This window comes from Amblyomma maculatum, chromosome 9, assembly GCF_055883805.1.
Source record: "Amblyomma maculatum isolate TAMU_Amacu chromosome 9, ASM5588380v1, whole genome shotgun sequence".
Lineage (NCBI taxonomy): Eukaryota > Metazoa > Arthropoda > Arachnida > Ixodida > Ixodidae > Amblyomma > Amblyomma maculatum.
The window spans coordinates 71531486-71551547 of NC_139352.1; the positions used below are offsets into that span (position 1 = coordinate 71531486).

At 43.3% G+C, this 20062-nt stretch overlaps 1 non-coding gene across 1 annotated transcript; it reads right to left on the minus strand.

Annotated features, from left to right (window-relative positions):
- Positions 1 to 957: 957 nt before the first annotated feature.
- Positions 958 to 1030, minus strand: TRNAA-AGC (transfer RNA alanine (anticodon AGC)). Its single transcript has one exon. It is a non-coding gene; the product is annotated as a tRNA-Ala (tRNA).
- Between the last annotated feature and the right edge of the window lie 19032 nt (positions 1031 to 20062).

Below are 20062 nucleotides of genomic sequence, written 5' to 3' on the forward strand. Positions count from 1 at the left end.
AAAATTTCATGCATGCGCTAATCTTCCTTTTTTGCATCCAGGCGTCTCTGTTTAGTGAGCTTTTATCAAGTGGCCGAGCAGTGTAGGAAATCTTTGCGCTCAGCATGCCGTTTTTCTGCGGGCTCAAGGCTGAACAAACAAAAGTAATGACACGATATTGTGTTCGATTACTTTGCCACCGGCAAGACGTTTGCACACTGTAGTCTGCAGCTGCCAAGAGATCGTCTCTTACAGCTCAGAACAATTTTCCTAGACAGCGCCTAGAAGCTACAACAGTAGACATGGCATGGAGGAAGGAAACAACTTAGGAGAGGCCCTTGCCATTTCCAATGCATTGGAGAAAGTGTGGCGGAAGTGACGTCAAAATTTAGGGTTAGCCAAGTCGGGCCATTAGCAATGGCGGCGCTGTTGCTATGAAAACTCGGGCCACTAGCAACAGCGTTGCTAAGGTCCCTAGGTACCTGAGCTTCGCGGAGAAAGGGTAAAGGAGGAGGAGAGACGTTGCAACGTCCGGTCGCGGCGCGGCGGCTCCGGCTTCAAAAAAGTGACGTCAGGTCCTCTCCTAAGCTTTCCTTTCTCCATGAGACATGGCAATGATGACGTCATGATGCTTCGACCGAAAATGAAGACAACTACGCGCGCTGAACAGCCTGAAGTTTTTGCTGTTTATTTCTTCAAAATTAAAATATTCATCGCTGTTTTGGTGCAACATTTACGTCATAGTCGAATTCACGAGACACACACCTACATAATGCCGTCCGAAGTTCTCTTTTTTTTTAAGAAAAAAAAACACTTCCCCTTCCCTTTAAGGAACGCCTGTCTTTGGAAATGGTCACACACTGTCCGCTACAATATCTCCGATAGCCCACACACCCGTTTCGGCACACTGAACATCTTGCACCCTCACCTTTCTTAACAGCACCTTGAGATAAAGTTGGCAGAAGGAAAAAAATTGAGTGGAGGTGCTGGGTATCGATCCCAGTACCTCTCGCATGCTAAGCGAGCGCTCTACCATCTGAGCTACACCCCCAGACGAGGAATACAGTGAAACTGGAGACAATTTAAAGGAGTGAATGAGTTTAATGAGATCAAACGAGAGAGCGAAAGCCTCCACTCGCTCGTTCGACCTGGTTTTACCCGCGGAAGTCGTGCGACCGGTATCGGTGCCTATGCGCGCTTAGACGCGTATCAGGGACACTCCCTGACCTCCGCTTCCTTTCTCTGTACGCCCAAATGTACATTATAGCATTTTTTTTTTTGTATTTGTGCACCTCTTTCTTACTTCTTTTTTTCAGTTTTCGCCATTTTTTATCACATGTAATATCAAATCGAAGTTCAGGACAAGCATTCGCTGGCAGGGCGCTGCAGTGTTTTACACAATGCATTCAGTACGAATCACGTGCTGTGAGCGAATTCACTTTCATATTTTTTTTTTCGTTACAATGTATTTCCGACTACAGAGACTGCTTCGTAATTAGAGAGGTGCTGAAGCACGAGTGTATTCGCGGCGGATATTCTTTACATTTACAAGGGCATAGTTGTAACTCGCGACCAGAACGTAGGGGCGGCCTTTCAACTTTGGTATACATAATAGCTTTTATCTCTGCAGCTCTGCAGCAGTGTGCTTGCGTCTCCATACTGGAGAGTTACAGAAGATTGATTAGTGCACCAGGATACTCCGGATAACATTAAAATGAGGCTGCAGACAGCGTAGCTCGAAGGTATGCAGTCCAGGACACCATCACTTGCCCAGGTTCCTAATCATAATACCCGTCCTACACAAATTCAATAAATGAATTTGGAAAAAAACACTATGAAGATGTACGCGAAATTTAACCACCTCTAAATCCTGAGCTATGTAAAAAAACAGGCGACTGCCTGAAGAATACCTCAGAAAATCACTTGCAAAACCTTAACATACTAAGCTCAATGTGCCGTATCCGCTGCATCCTCAGGTGACCCGTCTGTCATGATATAACTGAAACTTGCAGCGGACAAAAAAAATATCATATGGTTTAGTTTATGTTGTTTAACCTCCCAAAGCGACTCATGCTATATGGGACGGGCCGTAGTGGAAGACTCCGAACATTTCAACCACATGGGGTTCTCTAACGTGCACTGACATCGCACGCCACACGGGCGCCTAGCTTTTCGCCTCCATCGAAAAGCGGTCGCCGCTGTCAGGATTCTATCTCGTACCCTTGGTCACAGTAGCCGAGGGCCGTAACCACTGCACCACACGGTGGGTGGAAAATGCAAGATACTCGAAGTTATAAACACTCAAGCGAAATAACAATGGGAAGAGGCGCTGTCTAGCTTCAGGCTTTGGATGAACAGGAGGCAGGGACCTCTGTCAGGCTTTCACATAGCCTTTAGTCCCTGCCTCCTCTCGCTTGTACGAAGAATCAATAAACCAATTCCAATTCCAAAAAAAAAAAAGCTGACAGACAGGGAGAGAGCAGCAGTATCCCCTACAGGTCACCTCCCATCAACTGCCAACCTTCAATTTAGGGCGCAGGTCTTAGGCGCCCGCTGCTGGATTGCACGTCATTCCTCGTTGGAATGGAATTTGGCGTAATCCTTCGTGTAACCAGCTAGCAGACTGTCAGCCGTGGCAGAGAGTGGCAGAGCGAAATGTCACTTGCCACAGCTACCAGATGCAGGAAGAGTGAAGATGGAAATCCTCTCCCCATTTTTAAGGGGGGAGGGGAGACAAGTTATGCCGAAAGCTGAAGAATGCGCAACCCGAGGTTGAAACTACGAGAAGTCAAGAGGTGACGACTGTGAATACGGAAAGTTAGGACGAGGAAGGAGGCATGGTGCAGCAGGAAGACGAGAATTAAAGGTGGATGAGATATGTGATCTGCCAATTGTTATAAGATATTCTCGTGAATTTTCGGCCTCAACGCCAACTGCAACGCCAACGTTGGTTCTTCAGCTGAACAGCAGTCTCATCCACCTTTATTTCTCGTCTTCCTAACAGTTGGAATCGCCTCCCTCGTGCCATTGCTGAAATTACAGATGACGTTGCTTTTCGTAAAGCGCTGCTAACCTTTTTTGCCCCAGTGCTTAACCTGACTTTGCTGTTGTTTTTCGGTGCTTTTGGTTTTTAGGAACTATTACTTTTTTGTACTGCTGCTTATTTTGTATTTTTATATCTTGTTGCGCAATCGTTAACATTTATTGTATAATGACCATTTAGTTTTGTGTTATCTTTTTGCTGTATTGTGTTTTACTTTCTTTGGTTCACCCCGCTCCCCTCTGTAATGTTCTTGGGCTCTGAGGGTAAATATATGAATAAACGTGGAAGTGATGTAGACTACCACCCAAGTTGGCAGCCGTCAGCTCGGTAGCTTTGAAATTGAAACGTGGGACGAGAACCGAACCCGTGATCCTGGGACCTCGAGTCAGACATACAAGACCAAGGCGACGAAGGGACATTGGGATGGCTTGATTAAAGCGGGGCTTTATATCTGCCTGTACAAGATAAAAAGACAAACATTTATTCAGAGCAGGCGTGAAATATGGCAGCCTCCTCAATCCAGGAAGCCATGGACCAGAGCCATCTCCTGAGTCCGGTCGACCAGACTACGCTGATCATCAAGACAAGGGTTTTACAGCTGAGTCTTCCACTGTTCTTCAGTTAAGTCCTTGGTGGTTATGGTACCATGTGGTCCCTTGCATCCTCACACATTATGTTGTTGGGTGTTTGGTACGTTACAAAATGCGCATTCATCATTGTAGGCGGCGGGTGAGACCATGTGTAGTAAGGTGCCGTGGACGTGGCTGTTGGTTTGGATTTCTCTGAGGATGACTGCTTCTTCTCTGATTAGTTTCATGTGGAGTGGGGAATATTTTTTTCTGTCAAGTCTGTGATGCAGGAGGATGTCATTATATTTCTTGGGTACATCCCTCCGAAATCCGAAATCCCTCTGTGAGTGGTGCCCGGTTAGCATACCCTCGGGCTGAGACGTTGAGGGCCTCGTTTCCTTCCAAGTGGGTGTGTCCTGGAGTCCATATGATGTAGGCGTCTGGGAGGTCGTGAGCTGGGGTACGACGCAGAATTTGAAGTGCTATGCTGGAATTTTTTTCCTTTTGGTAGTTTCTGCATGCAGACTGTGAATCGGTGAGAATGATGACATGTTCTTTGCTCGTAGAGATTGCTAAGGCAATTGCAGTATCTTCGGCTGCGTCAGTATCATTCGTTGGAATAGTTGCAGAGGTCTTTTCTGTAAATATGTAATTCCTGACACTAATAGAGTAGGCTTGACTTCCCGAGTATTTTGCTGTCACAGTGTATCTCGTTTCCGGATTTATTCCGTGCGCTTTGCTCAGGGCCCCAACTCTTGCCTGGCGCCGGTCTTTGTTGTATGTAGGATACATATTTCGCGGGAAGGGGACTACGTTTATTATGAGCAGATATACAGATATCTGTACAAGCATTTTTTTTTTCCGAGGAAGGGGGGGGGGGGGGGGGGATTCGAGTGTTGCCTATTTTTCTCTGTCATTGCTTGCCGTATTGTGTTCTCACATGCATGGACCATTTCGCAATGATCGTACAAGCATTGTGTAGTCAAGTGCCGTTGCCCTAACTGGGTACATAGTGGATTTATACCCGAAGCCCATGAGTGTGGCTTAGGCTAGTAGGGGCACAGAAAACTGCCATTTGTGGGCGCACTGCCTGCTCCACCTGATAACACAGTGTGTAATGAAAGGCAGCGGCGAACTGGGTAAATATAGCTGTGTTTTATGCAAAGGTGCGTCCTGTGCACCATAAAATACGTATGTACATATATGTGCAGCTGCAGTCACCCATCATGACCTTCTTTCTTCTCTCCTTCCCCTTCCCCAGTGCAGAGTAGCAGGCCAGATTTGAATTATTCTGGCCAACCTCTCTGCCTTTTCCTTTCAATAAATCCATCTATTTATCGATCTGCTTCATATTTTCCAGCCCATAAATATCCTTAAACTGACCCTCTTTTCCCAGTTCTAGATTGATATAAAAGAGCTCCCGCAATAAACGAGCTGTAGACGGATATAGAGCCACACGGTAGTCAAGATGTCCGAACGTGCTTGCGTGAAGTAGGGGTAAAATCACACATACAGTGGGTGGCCGCCCGAGGTATTCTATCCCGGATAAAATTAAGCTTCGCTACTACGTAGCGAAGCTTTAATAGTAGCGTAGTAGTACGACACAGTAGCGTTAAGGGGTCCCAAAACATCCCCGCGCTATCATTGGTGGTAGCGAAGCTTAAGTACTAGGCGTACGACACAGTAGCGTCAGGGGTCCCTAGACATCCCCGCGCTCTCATTCACCAGATTTATCCAAGACGTCTCTGTCCCGAATGGTAATAGCGAGTTGCAGCAGGATGAGCAGAATTTTGCGTCCGTGGTTAGCCGGTGCCGACAATGATACAGTGGCCCCTTGAACCGAACCAGCCTATACCGATCACCCAGACGCCGAAGCAGACATCGACACAGCTGAAGCCAGGAATGGGCACCTAAGTCGGCGCTGTAAAAAAAGACTACCACTGAAGGGAGGGGCGGCTGCTTAAAGAACAGCAAAGAGAATGAGGGAATCTGACCTGATACCTCTCTCGCCGCGACAAAGGTCCCTTAATTGGCTATGGCGCTGCCCCTGTTCTCGGTCAACACTCGCGTAATAGCCTTGAAATGATTCTCACTGTGCTAGAATCACGCGGAACCTCGTTTCTGCTCACTGGACGTCATAAATTTGAGTCATTCGAAGAAAACGTGACGGCAAACAAAAGCTTGGAAAATAGCGAGTCCTCTGGCTGGTTAACTAGTAGGCAGAAAAAGAGCTGACATTTTCGAATCACTCGTTTGGCAAAAATTAGAAGGACGGGTAAAGTTCGCCTCAAGAGCAGACGTGTTTACATGCTTTTGTTTGTCACTTTTTTAGTTATGACAGACTACAACGCATTGACTCAGCACTGTATGGATTTATTTTTTGTTGTTATTTTATCGCGATAACGTGAAAGCCACGGTTACCCAGAAAATCCGGCGTTGATGCCTGGCTTGTCGTACAGGCGTTGTCAGCAAAATATCACGGGCATGGCAGCTGACATGGGACAGCACGGATTCTTCGATGTCTCTGTGCGGCTTAACGAGACCACGTGATAACAAAACATTGAGAGGAGCTGCAACTCGATTTACTCATTCGGTTGCGAAAGGTGAAATAAGGATTAGCCTTCCAGTGCTCTTGGATGCCTAGTCAGGCACCCTACACCTATGCCACGCAGGTATACGTTCATACTGCATGATTAAAACGGGGCCTCTTACATGGCGTGGAAGGCTACTACCGGTAGCTGGATACAGTGGTAGCTTAGCTTAACGCCATCGCATCGTACCCTCATACGTGGAGCTCGACAGTCCCTCATAATTTTTCTAATTTTTAATTCTTTTATTTTACTTTTATTTTTCTCAATTATTCATTTTCAACAAAAATTGAGTCGTCTATAACTATTCAATCAATTATGAGTTTAGTATGAACCGCCAACCACGAATCATCTATCAATCTTCCAATTCATTACCGAGCACTTAGCGACCACCTGCAGGACCCCATTTTTCCTGCCGCGTTCCGAACACTTCAGACAACAACCGACAACACCCGAGCCGAAACATGGCTACGGTGAAGGCCTTTCGATCGAACGATCTGTATGCGCTTCCCGTAAAAGGGTTTTTGTAGAGACCTGGCACCTATGCATTTGTTGGTGTCATCGTAGGTGTACAAATAAATGGCAGTTAATTACTTCACTGATAACAAAATGAGTTTTAAAGTACAAATCATTGGATAGGTTATGTTCAGTATATTTGCACTGGACTAATTGCAGGTATCAATTATCTGTTCGAATAATTGTTGTAAAAAATTCTAACTTTAGGATACAGCATCAACTCGTATATTGTTAGAAAGCTTGTTATATAATCGCAGTGGACAAGTTTACCAGCTTTAATTACCACTGATTATATAGTTGTGTTTCAAAATTTTGCTTTATGCTACATTAAGAATTCGCATATTGTTAGAACGCTTAGGCCAAGCATCACATGTCTTAGAGATAAAACTTAATTACTTACCATTGAGTAGATATAGATGATATAAAGTTAATGTTCCCATCACAACACCGATCACAAATCGTGTCAAAGGTTACATTGAGTGTGAACACTACGCCAACTGTATGCCTTAATTAATTACCGTAAGTTAACTGCGATTAAATATTGAACTTCACAGCATAACGTGAACTCTTATGTCATTGAAAAGGATTCGGCGAGTAGAGTACGAAAATCTATTTCATCGTACATCTATCGCCAAATTGTGTGTGTAAGCAAGGTTAACTCTTTTGATTATTGTTTCTTTCTAGTGGATATCTCTTCAATAGTACTATTACGAAGATACACTCACGCCACGTATCATGGCGAGAAAACATGCGTTTTTTGTTCTGGCATTTAACATTCGTTATAAAAATGGCACAGCCAGCAGCTGCCATCGCGATGATTGATTGTCAGCTGTAAATGTCACTTTCCGTACGGTCTTTAACGCGAACCTTGTATCGCTTTTCCCGGGGTACTGTAAAATATCAGAAATTCGTAACGAACGCGTAAGGGTGTGACCATCATTATTGCCGTGATAACTTCTTGATCAGAAGAAAATTATACTAATACATAATTTTTCCCTTGTCATTCACACCGAGAATTGTGAGCTTCTCATTGTAGGAGAAGGAAATCATAAAATGGTTGAAAAAAATCGCCTGAGAGATAATGGACATTCAAAACTGGTATGAAAATTTGGGGCTATATATATATATCTTGTCCTCTAAAAATTCCAAAGTAATTTTGTCTCTGTTCACCGCCCAACACGTGAAATAATCTTGAGTGGATCAGCACAGTTCAGCGCTTTTGGAAAGATAAGGTTAAAGTTCATTCCATGACAGGCCTAGTTAGTCCATGCAAATATTGACCTGTAAAATTCTAGGCTACAATATAGATCCACTTCTTTCGACATTCCCGAAGCAAATATCATTTTTGATTTCCTTTAGAACGCTCTCGTAAGCGTTAATGTTCAGTCTACTACAAAGTCGCAATATTACCGCCAACCATTCAAAACTTTATTTCTTCTTTTTCTATAGCCGCCGGCATGAGGCCTTATCACTGCGATTCCAGCGAACGAAGCAGTTATATTGTTTGTTTGTTCATTTCTTTTTTCGCGAGACATAACCATATCATTTTCTTGTCACGAAAGATGCGCCGAGGTGTATCTCGAAGATTCCAGCCATGCGTGTATGTTTCTACAATGTTCCAGGGTATGCCAGTAACCGGCTGCGGTTTTATCTCGGTCTTTCTCCTCAGCCTTTTTAGATCAAGCACTAACGCGTGAAACAGGCCTTCGTAGATCGACGACCACTGGGCACGATTGTTGCTATCGCTGCCGAAGAGTTGCTCAGTAATGTTTTGGGCACCGTTCAGTTCAGTTCAGTCATTCAGTCGTGTCCGACTCTTCGTGACCCTATAGACCATGTCACGCCACGTTTTCCGGTCTCTCACCATCTTCCTAACATCACATAACTTCATCTGCAGCGCATCGAGGATGCCTTCTAACCATCGCGTTCGCTGCCTACCCCTTCTCCGGTGACCCTCAACCTTTCCCAACATCAAATCTTTCTCCAGCGACTCCTCTCTTCTCATCAGATAACCAAAGTATCTGAGCTTTAACTTTAGAATTTGACCCTCCAATGAGCAGTCAGGGTTTATGGTCGACAATATTGACTGATTTGATCTTCTGGCAGTCCAAGGAACTCTCAAGAGTCTCCGCCAGCACCACAATTCAAACGTGTCAATTCTTCGGCGATCAGCCTTCTTCACAGACCAACTCTCACACCCATTCATCACAACTGGAAATACAAGTCAGCCCAATAAAGAGTTAATTCCTGTGAACATCGTCTCCTCATTTTTTGTCGACGGCATTGTCAATACTGCGTGGCAATATATAAAAGACGACTCCGTCAAATTTCTTTAAAAGTGCCAGTATACCAATTCTGTTTGTTTCAACTGCTTCCTGGCTTATCGTGGGGCCTATACAGTGCTTGAAGTCCAAGGGCATTTGAAATACCAGTCCCCATCCAGCTTCTTATGGAGTACGTTGCCATTGAAATTATGGCCTAGGTGTAAACATCTTGCGTGTGTAACATGCTAAGAAGTTTCAGATTCTACGGTAAAAGGCTTATTAATGGAAATCACGAGAGGCCGTTTTCCTACAGAAGACCTAATCAAGCTATTCTAGTGGTAAGGATTGTGATGATCCAGATGATAATGATTACATATGCAAATCGGGGCGCAAAGATCAGGAACGTGCAACAATTTCTGCACCTGAAGAGGAATGTTTTACTATAGCAAACTAACGAACACTAGTCTTAATTTTGTGCGACTAGTGCCAAAACAAGCCTTCCGAAACATCTGTCAACCAGGACTGGTATTTTGTTAGTTGCACTGTTTAGAACGAAAAAAAAAAAGCATCGAACACGGCGCTAATATCTTCTCTGATGCCTCATTCACACGTCTTTTTCGCTCATCATCTTCGGCGCCTTTCTCAACATCACCTACGCGCGATTACTTCCTAGTTTCTTCCACAAATGACTCTACATGACGCAGTGGTCGAGTAGGGTATAAAAAAAATTAGAATTTTCATTTACCAGCATGCAGAGACCAGGCAAACCGCAAAATGTATCGCGCATTCTTCGTTTCGTTTTCATCTTCAATCAAAAGGCAGAGCTGCGGTCGAATGAAAAGCCGTCACGATTTCACGTACGTGCGTCCTTTTCTGAGGCTCTTTCAATAGCTTTCTCATTGGAGAAACTGCGGCGGGGTTACTCTTTTCTGTCACGGAAGTCTCCGAGCAAACGCTCATGAATTCAATTACAGAGTTGACAGGACGCAGTGAGCACGTCCTGACAGGTCACAAATGTGCAGCTCTGAGAATCCACTGGCACCGTTTAATACGTGTAAAATATGATGCAACATGATAAGAGCCAAGCACACATTGAGGAGGAGGAGGAGGAAAAAACTTTATTAAACGAGCGAGTTTGGACCCTTCAAGGGCCTAGGGCCACCGCACGGCCGTCACATTACGCGCATGTGTAAGCAAACGTGTATTTGTGATGGGGACGACATGAAACATGTATTGAGGCTGAGAAAAAACTGCTAGCAACCTGTATTTAGGGTTCTATAGGGTTGAAATGTGTCAAAGCGATTCAGGCTGAGGGGCACCGTAGTCGAGGGCTGTGGAGGAGGAGGAGGAGGAGGAGGAGGAGGAGGAGGAGGAGGAGGAGGAGGAGGAGGAGGAGGAGGAGGAGGAGGAGGAGGAGGAGGAGGAGGAGGAGGAGGAGGAGGAGAAAAGGCAGGGAGGTTAACCCGTAAAAGAAACTGGTTTGCTACACTGCACTGGGGAAAAGGGGTAAATGGATGTAAAAGTTGTGAGAAAGGGATGGGTTAAGTTAGTACAGTTACATCACAGACATGTCATATCACATCACGTCACAGTTATATCACGTAACATAACAGTAAATTCATAGTTTTTCGATTAGGGCTGCGTAAGTTTCGACTAACTATAAGGGTCTTGTAGCGCGCATTGGCATCAATACACGGGCACCTTATTTTTCGTCCACATCGAATAGATTTGATTTCGCGTCCATAGATCAATCAATCAATCAAAACATCAATCAAAATCAATAAAAAAAAATACGAACGCGTTCGTGTTTGTGATCTCGTTCTTCTGTCCTAGTCTTTTTGCGCTTTTTATACTGAGAAAATGTACGGAATCATGGAATTCCCCATATATCCAGATTTCTTGTGGATGTATAGCGTTTCGGCTCTGTAAACTTGCTAATGGGGCAATGAAGTTCCTAACTGTAGGAGAGGAAAAGTAGCACGTTTTAGTAAGCGGAGTTCATAAATTCGTTCTGTAGGTACTAACTGTAGGAGAGAAAAAGTAGTACGTTTTAGTAAGCGGAGTTCATAAATGCGTTCAGTGGGTCCTAACTGTAGGAGAGGAAAAGTAGTACGTTTTAGTAAGCGGAGTTCATAAATTCGTTCTGTAGGTACTAACTGTAGGAGAGGAAAAGTAGTACGTTTTAGTAAGCGGAGTTCATAAATGCGTTCAGTGGGTCCCAACTGTAGGAGAGGAAAAGTAGTACGTTTTAGTAAGCGGAGTTCATAAATTCGTTCTGTAGGTACTAACTGTAGGAGAGGAAAAGTAGTACGTTTTAGTAAGCGGAGTTCATAAATGCGTTCTGCAGGTCCTAACTGTAGGAGAGGAAAGTATTACGTTTTAGTACGCGGAGTTCATAAATGCGTTTTGCAGGTCCTAACTGTAGGAGTGGAAAAGTAGTACGTTTTAGTAAGCGGAGTTCATAAATGCGTTCTGCAGGTCCTAACTGTAGGAGAGGAAAGTATTACGTTTTAGTACGCGGAGTTCATAAATGCGTTCTGCAGGTCCTAACTGTAGGAGAGGAAAGTATTACGTTTTAGTACGCGGAGTTCATAAATGCGTTCTGCAGGTCCTAACTGTAGGAGTGGAAAAGTAGTACGTTTTAGTAAGCGGAGTTCATAAATGCGTTCTGCAGGTCCTAACTGTAGGAGAGGAAAGTATTACGTTTTAGTACGCGGAGTTCATAAATGCGTTCTGCAGGTCCTAACTGTAGGAGTGGAAAAGTAGTACGTTTTAGTAAGCGGAGTTCATAAATGCGTTCTGCAGGTCCTAACTGTAGGAGTGGAAAAGTAGTACGTTTTAGTAAGCGGAGTTCATAAATGCGTTCTGCAGGTCCTAACTGTAGGAGTGGAAAAGTAGTACGTTTTAGTAAGCGGAGTTCATAAATGCGTTCAGTGGGTCCTAACTGTAGGAGAGGAAAAGTAGTACGTTTTAGTAAGCGGAGTTCATAAATTCGTTCTGTAGGTACTAACTGTAGGAGAGGAAAAGTAGTACGTTTTAGTAAGCGGAGTTCATAAATGCGTTCAGTGGGTCCTAACTGTAGGAGAGGAAAAGTAGTACGTTTTAGTAAGCGGAGTTCATAAATGCGTTCTGCAGGTCCTAACTGTAGGAGAGGAAAGTATTACGTTTTAGTACGCGGAGTTCATAAATGCGTTCTGCAGGTCCTAACTGTAGGAGTGGAAAAGTAGTACGTTTTAGTAAGCGGAGTTCATAAATGCGTTCTGCAGGTCCTAACTGTAGGAGAGGAAAGTATTACGTTTTAGTACGCGGAGTTCATAAATGCGTTCTGCAGGTCCTAACTGTAGGAGAGGAAAGTATTACGTTTTAGTAAGCGGAGTTCATAAATGCGTTCTGCAGGTCCTAACTGTAGGAGTGGAAAAGTAGTACGTTTTAGTAAGCGGAGTTCATAAATGCGTTCTGCAGGTCCTAACTGTAGGAGTGGAAAAGTAGTACGTTTTAGTAAGCGGAGTTCATAAATGCGTTCTGCAGGTCCTAACTGTAGGAGTGGAAAAGTAGTACGTTTTAGTAAGCGGAGTTCATAAATGCGTTCTGCAGGTCCTAACTGTAGAGAGGAAAGTATTACGTTTTAGTACGCGGAGTTCATAAATGCGTTCTGCAGGTCCTAACTGTAGGAGTGGAAAAGTAGTACGTTTTAGTAAGCGGAGTTCATAAATGCGTTCTGCAGGTCCTAACTGTAGAGAGGAAAGTATTACGTTTTAGTACGCGGAGTTCATAAATGCGTTCTGCAGGTCCTAACTGTAGGAGTGGAAAAGTAGTACGTTTTAGTAAGCGGAGTTCATAAATGCGTTCTGCAGGTCCTAACTGTAGGAGTGGAAAAGTAGTACGTTTTAGTAAGCGGAGTTCATAAATGCGTTCTGTAGGTACTAACTGTAGGAGAGGAAAAGTAGTACGTTTTAGTAAGCGGAGTTCATAAATGCGTTCTGTAGGTACTAACTGTAGGAGAGGAAAAGTAGTACGTTTTAGTAAGCGGAGTTCATAAATGCGTTCAGTGGGTCCTAACTGTAGGAGAGGAAAAGTAGTACGTTTTAGTAAGCGGAGTTCATAAATTCGTTCTGTAGGTACTAACTGTAGGAGAGGAAAAGTAGTACGTTTTAGTAAGCGGAGTTCATAAATGCGTTCTGTAGGTACTAACTGTAGGAGAGGAAAAGTAGTACGTTTTAGTAAGCGGAGTTCATAAATTCGTTCTGTAGGTACTAACTGTAGGAGAGGAAAAGTAGTACGTTTTAGTAAGCGGAGTTCATAAATGCGTTCAGTGGGTCCTAACTGTAGGAGAGGAAAAGTAGTACGTTTTAGTAAGCGGAGTTCATAAATTCGTTCTGTAGGTACTAACTGTAGGAGAGGAAAAGTAGTACGTTTTAGTAAGCGGAGTTCATAAATGCGTTCAGTGGGTCCTAACTGTAGGAGAGGAAAAGTAGTACGTTTTAGTAAGCGGAGTTCATAAATTCGTTCTGTAGGTACTAACTGTAGGAGAGGAAAAGTAGTACGTTTTAGTAAGCGGAGTTCATAAATGCGTTCAGTGGGTCCTAACTGTAGGAGAGGAATAGTAGTACGTTTTAGTAAGCGGAGTTCATAAATGCGTTCAGTGGGTCCTAACTGTAGGACAGGTAAGTAGTACGTTTTAGTAAGCGGAGTTCATAAATGCGTTCTGCAGGTCCTAACTGTAGGAGAGGAAAGTATTACGTTTTAGTACGCGGAGTTCATAAATGCGTTCTGCAGGTCCTAACTGTAGGAGTGGAAAAGTAGTACGTTTTAGTAAGCGGAGTTCATAAATGCGTTCTGCAGGTCCTAACTGTAGGAGTGGAAAAGTAGTACGTTTTAGTAAGCGGAGTTCATAAATGCGTTCTGTAGGTACTAACTGTAGGAGAGGAAAAGTAGTACGTTTTAGTAAGCGGAGTTCATAAATGCGTTCTGTAGGTACTAACTGTAGGAGAGGAAAAGTAGTACGTTTTAGTAAGCGGAGTTCATAAATGCGTTCAGTGGGTCCTAACTGTAGGAGAGGAAAAGTAGTACGTTTTAGTAAGCGGAGTTCATAAATTCGTTCTGTAGGTACTAACTGTAGGAGAGGAAAAGTAGTACGTTTTAGTAAGCGGAGTTCATAAATGCGTTCTGTAGGTACTAACTGTAGGAGAGGAAAAGTAGTACGTTTTAGTAAGCGGAGTTCATAAATTCGTTCTGTAGGTACTAACTGTAGGAGAGGAAAAGTAGTACGTTTTAGTAAGCGGAGTTCATAAATGCGTTCAGTGGGTCCTAACTGTAGGAGAGGAAAAGTAGTACGTTTTAGTAAGCGGAGTTCATAAATTCGTTCTGTAGGTACTAACTGTAGGAGAGGAAAAGTAGTACGTTTTAGTAAGCGGAGTTCATAAATGCGTTCAGTGGGTCCTAACTGTAGGAGAGGAAAAGTAGTACGTTTTAGTAAGCGGAGTTCATAAATTCGTTCTGTAGGTACTAACTGTAGGAGAGGAAAAGTAGTACGTTTTAGTAAGCGGAGTTCATAAATGCGTTCAGTGGGTCCTAACTGTAGGAGAGGAATAGTAGTACGTTTTAGTAAGCGGAGTTCATAAATGCGTTCAGTGGGTCCTAACTGTAGGACAGGTAAGTAGTACGTTTTAGTAAGCGGAGTTCATAAATGCGTTCTGCAGGTCCTAACTGTAGGAGAGGAAAGTATTACGTTTTAGTACGCGGAGTTCATAAATGCGTTCTGCAGGTCCTAACTGTAGGAGTGGAAAAGTAGTACGTTTTAGTAAGCGGAGTTCATAAATGCGCTCTGCAGGTCCTAACTGTAGGACAGGTAAGTAGTACGTTTTAGTACGCGGAGTTCATAAATGCGTTCTGCAGGTCCTAACTGTAGGAGAGGAAAGTATTACGTTTTAGTACGCGGAGTTCATAAATGCGTTCTGCAGGTCCTAACTGTAGGAGAGGAAAGTATTACGTTTTAGTACGCGGAGTTCATAAATGCGTCCTGCAGGTCCTAACTGTAGGAGTGGAAAAGTAGTACGTTTTAGTAAGCGGAGTTCATAAATGCGTTCTGCAGGTCCTAACTGTAGGAGTGGAAAAGTAGTACGTTTTAGTAAGCGGAGTTCATAAATGCGTTCTGCAGGTCCTAACTGTAGGAGAGGAAAAGTAGTACGTTTTAGTAAGCGGAGTTCATAAATTCGTTCTGTAGGTACTAACTGTAGGAGAGGAAAAGTAGTACGTTTTAGTAAGCGAAGTTCATAAATGCGTTCAGTGGGTCCTAACTGTAAGAGAGGAAAAGTAGTACGTTTTAGTAAGCGGAGTTCATAAATTCGTTCTGTAGCTACTAACTGTAGGAGAGGAAAAGTAGTACGTTTTAGTAAGCGGAGTTCATAAATGCGTTCAGTGGGTCCTAACTGTAGGAGAGGAAAAGTAGTACGTTTTAGTAAGCGGAGTTCATAAATTCGTTCTGTAGGTACTAACTGTAGGAGAGGAAAAGTAGTACGTTTTAGTAAGCGGAGTTCATAAATGCGTTCAGTGGGTCCTAACTGTAGGAGAGGAAAAGTAGTACGTTTTAGTAAGCGGAGTTCATAAATGCGTTCTGCAGGTCCTAACTGTAGGAGAGGAAAGTATTACGTTTTAGTACGCGGAGTTCATAAATGCGTTCTGCAGGTCCTAACTGTAGGAGTGGAAAAGTAGTACGTTTTAGTAAGCGGAGTTCATAAATGCGTTCTGCAGGTCCTAACTGTAGGAGAGGAAAGTATTACGTTTTAGTACGCGGAGTTTATAAATGCGTTCTGCAGGTCCTAACTGTAGGAGAGGAAAGTATTACGTTTTAGTAAGCGGAGTTCATAAATGCGTTCTGCAGGTCCTAACTGTAGGAGTGGAAAAGTAGTACGTTTTAGTAAGCGGAGTTCATAAATGCGTTCTGCAGGTCCTAACTGTAGGAGTGGAAAAGTAGTACGTTTTAGTAAGCGGAGTTCATAAATGCGTTCTGCAGGTCCTAACTGTAGGAGTGGAAAAGTAGTACGTTTTAGTAAGCGGAGTTCATAAATGCGTTCTGCAGGTCCTAACTGTAGAGAGGAAAGTATTACGTTTTAGTACGCGGAGTTCATAAATGCGTTCTGCAGGTCCTAACTGTAGGAGTGGAAAAGTAGTACGTTTTAGTAAGCGGAGTTCATAAATGCGTTCTGCAGGTCCTAACTGTAGAGAGGAAAGTATTACGTTTTAGTACGCGGAGTTCATAAATGCGTTCTGCAGGTCCTAACTGTAGGAGTGGAAAAGTAGTACGTTTTAGTAAGCGGAGTTCATAAATGCGTTCTGCAGGTCCTAACTGTAGGAGTGGAAAAGTAGTACGTTTTAGTAAGCGGAGTTCATAAATGCGTTCTGTAGGTACTAACTGTAGGAGAGGAAAAGTAGTACGTTTTAGTAAGCGGAGTTCATAAATGCGTTCTGTAGGTACTAACTGTAGGAGAGGAAAAGTAGTACGTTTTAGTAAGCGGAGTTCATAAATGCGTTCAGTGGGTCCTAACTGTAGGAGAGGAAAAGTAGTACGTTTTAGTAAGCGGAGTTCATAAATTCGTTCTGTAGGTACTAACTGTAGGAGAGGAAAAGTAGTACGTTTTAGTAAGCGGAGTTCATAAATGCGTTCTGTAGGTACTAACCGTAGGAGAGGAAAAGTAGTACGTTTTAGTAAGCGGAGTTCATAAATTCGTTCTGTAGGTACTAACTGTAGGAGAGGAAAAGTAGTACGTTTTAGTAAGCGGAGTTCATAAATGCGTTCAGTGGGTCCTAACTGTAGGAGAGGAAAAGTAGTACGTTTTAGTAAGCGGAGTTCATAAATTCGTTCTGTAGGTACTAACTGTAGGAGAGGAAAAGTAGTACGTTTTAGTAAGCGGAGTTCATAAATGCGTTCAGTGGGTCCAAACTGTAGGAGAGGAAAAGTAGTACGTTTTAGTAAGCGGAGTTCATAAATTCGTTCTGTAGGTACTAACTGTAGGAGAGGAAAAGTAGTACGTTTTAGTAAGCGGAGTTCATAAATGCGTTCAGTGGGTCCTAACTGTAGGAGAGGAAAAGTAGTACGTTTTAGTAAGCGGAGTTCATAAATGCGTTCAGTGGGTCCTAACTGTAGGACAGGTAAGTAGTACGTTTTAGTAAGCGGAGTTCATAAATGCGTTCTGCAGGTCCTAACTGTAGGAGAGGAAAGTATTACGTTTTAGTACGCGGAGTTCATAAATGCGTTCTGCAGGTCCTAACTGTAGGAGTGGAAAAGTAGTACGTTTTAGTAAGCGGAGTTCATAAATGCGCTCTGCAGGTCCTAACTGTAGGACAGGTAAGTAGTACGTTTTAGTACGCGGAGTTCATAAATGCGTTCTGCAGGTCCTAACTGTAGGAGAGGAAAGTATTACGTTTTAGTACGCGGAGTTCATAAATGCGTTCTGCAGGTCCTAACTGTAGGAGAGGAAAGTATTACGTTTTAGTACGCGGAGTTCATAAATGCGTTCTGCAGGTCCTAACTGTAGGAGTGGAAAAGTAGTACGTTTTAGTAAGCGGAGTTCATAAATGCGTTCTGCAGGTCCTAACTGTAGGAGTGGAAAAGTAGTACGTTTTAGTAAGCGCAGTTCATAAATGCGTTCTGCAGGTCCTAACTGTAGGAGAGGAAAAGTAGTACGTTTTAGTAAGCGGAGTTCATAAATTCGTTCTGTAGGTACTAACTGTAGGAGAGGAAAAGTAGTACGTTTTAGTAAGCGGAGTTCATAAATGCGTTCTGTAGGTACTAACTGTAGGAGAGGAAAAGTAGTACGTTTTAGTAAGCGGAGTTCATAAATTCGTTCTGTAGGTACTAACTGTAGGAGAGGAAAAGTAGTACGTTTTAGTAAGCGGAGTTCATAAATGCGTTCAGTGGGTCCTAACTGTAAGAGAGGAAAAGTAGTACGTTTTAGTAAGCGGAGTTCATAAATTCGTTCTGTAGCTACTAACTGTAGGAGAGGAAAAGTAGTACGTTTTAGTAAGCGGAGTTCATAAATGCGTTCAGTGGGTCCTAACTGTAGGAGAGGAAAAGTAGTACGTTTTAGTAAGCGGAGTTCATAAATTCGTTCTGTAGGTACTAACTGTAGGAGAGGAAAAGTAGTACGTTTTAGTAAGCGGAGTTCATAAATGCGTTCAGTGGGTCCTAACTGTAGGAGAGGAAAAGTAGTACGTTTTAGTAAGCGGAGTTCATAAATGCGTTCTGCGGGTCCTAACCGTAAGAGAGGAAAAGTAGTACGTTTTAGTAAGCGGAGTTCATAAATGCGCTCTGCAGGTCCTAACTGTAGGACAGGTAAGTAGTACGTTTTAGTACGCGGAGTTCATAAATGCGTTCTGCAGGTCCTAACTGTAGGAGAGGAAAGTATTACGTTTTAGTACGCGGAGTTCATAAATGCGTTCTGCAGGTCCTAACTGTAGGAGTGGAAAAGTAGTACGTTTTAGTAAGCGGAGTTCATAAATGCGTTCTGCAGGTCCTAACTGTAGGAGTGGAAAAGTAGTACGTTTTAGTAAGCGGAGTTCATAAATGCGTTCTGTAGGTACTAACTGTAGGAGAGGAAAGTATTACGTTTTAGTACGCGGAGTTCATAAATGCGTTCTGCAGGTCCTAACTGTAGGAGTGGAAAAGTAGTACGTTTTAGTAAGCGGAGTTCATAAATGCGTTCTGCAGGTCCTAACTGTAGGAGTGGAAAAGTAGTACGTTTTAGTAAGCGGAGTTCATAAATGCGTTCTGCAGGTCCTAACTGTAGGAGCGAAAAAGTAGTACGTTTTAGTAAGCGGAGTTCATAAATGCGTTCTGCAGGTCCTAACTGTAGAGAGGAAAGTATTACGTTTTAGTACGCGGAGTTCATAAATGCGTTCTGCAGGTCCTAACTGTAGGAGTGGAAAAGCAGTACGTTTTAGTAAGCGGAGTTCATAAATGCGTTCTGCAGGTCCTAACTGTAGAGAGGAAAGTATTACGTTTTAGTACGCGGAGTTCATAAATGCGTTCTGCAGGTCCTAACTGTAGGAGTGGAAAAGTAGTACGTTTTAGTAAGCGGAGTTCATAAATGCGTTCTGCAGGTCCTAACTGTAGGAGTGGAAAAGTAGTACGTTTTAGTAAGCGGAGTTCATAAATGCGTTCTGCAGGTCCTAACTGTAGGAGTGGAAAAGTAGTACGTTTTAGTAAGCGGAGTTCATAAATGCGTTCTGCAGGTCCTAACTGTAGAGAGGAAAGTATTACGTTTTAGTAAGCGGAGTTCATAAATGCGTTCTGCAGGTCCTAACTGTAGGAGTGGAAAAGTAGTACGTTTTAGTACGCGGAGTTCATAAATGCGTTCTGCAGGTCCTAACTGTAGGAGTGGAAAAGTAGTACGTTTTAGTGAGCGGAGTTCATAAATGCGTTCTGCAGGTCCTAACTGTAGAGAGGAAAGTATTACGTTTTAGTACGCGGAGTTCATAAATGCGTTCTGCAGGTCCTAACTGTAGAGAGGAAAGTATTACGTTTTTGTACGCGGAGTTCATAAATGCGTTCTGCAGGTCCTAACTGTAGGAGTGGAAAAGTAGTACGTTTTAGTAAGCGGAGTTCATAAATGCGTTCTGCAGGTCCTAACTGTAGAGAGGAAAGTATTACGTTTTAGTACGCGGAGTTCATAAATGCGTTCTGCAGGTCCTAACTGTAGAGAGGAAAGTATTACGTTTTAGTACGCGGAGTTCATAAATGCGTTCTGCAGGTCCTAACTGTAGGAGTGGAAAAGTAGTATGTTTTACTAAGCGGAGTTCATAAATGCGTTCTGCAGGTCCTAACTGTAGAGAGGAAAGTATTACGTTTTAGTACGCGGAGTTCATAAATGCGTTCTGCAGGTCCTAACTGTAGAGAGGAAAGTATTACGTTTTAGTACGCGGAGTTCATAAATGCGTTCTGCAGGTCCTAACTGTAGGAGTGGAAAAGTAGTACGTTTTAGTAAGCGGAGTTCATAAATGCGTTCTGCAGGTCCTAACTGTAGAGAGGAAAGTATTACATTTTAGTACGCGGAGTTCATAAATGCGTTCTGCAGGTCCTAACTGTAGGAGTGGAAAAGTAGTACG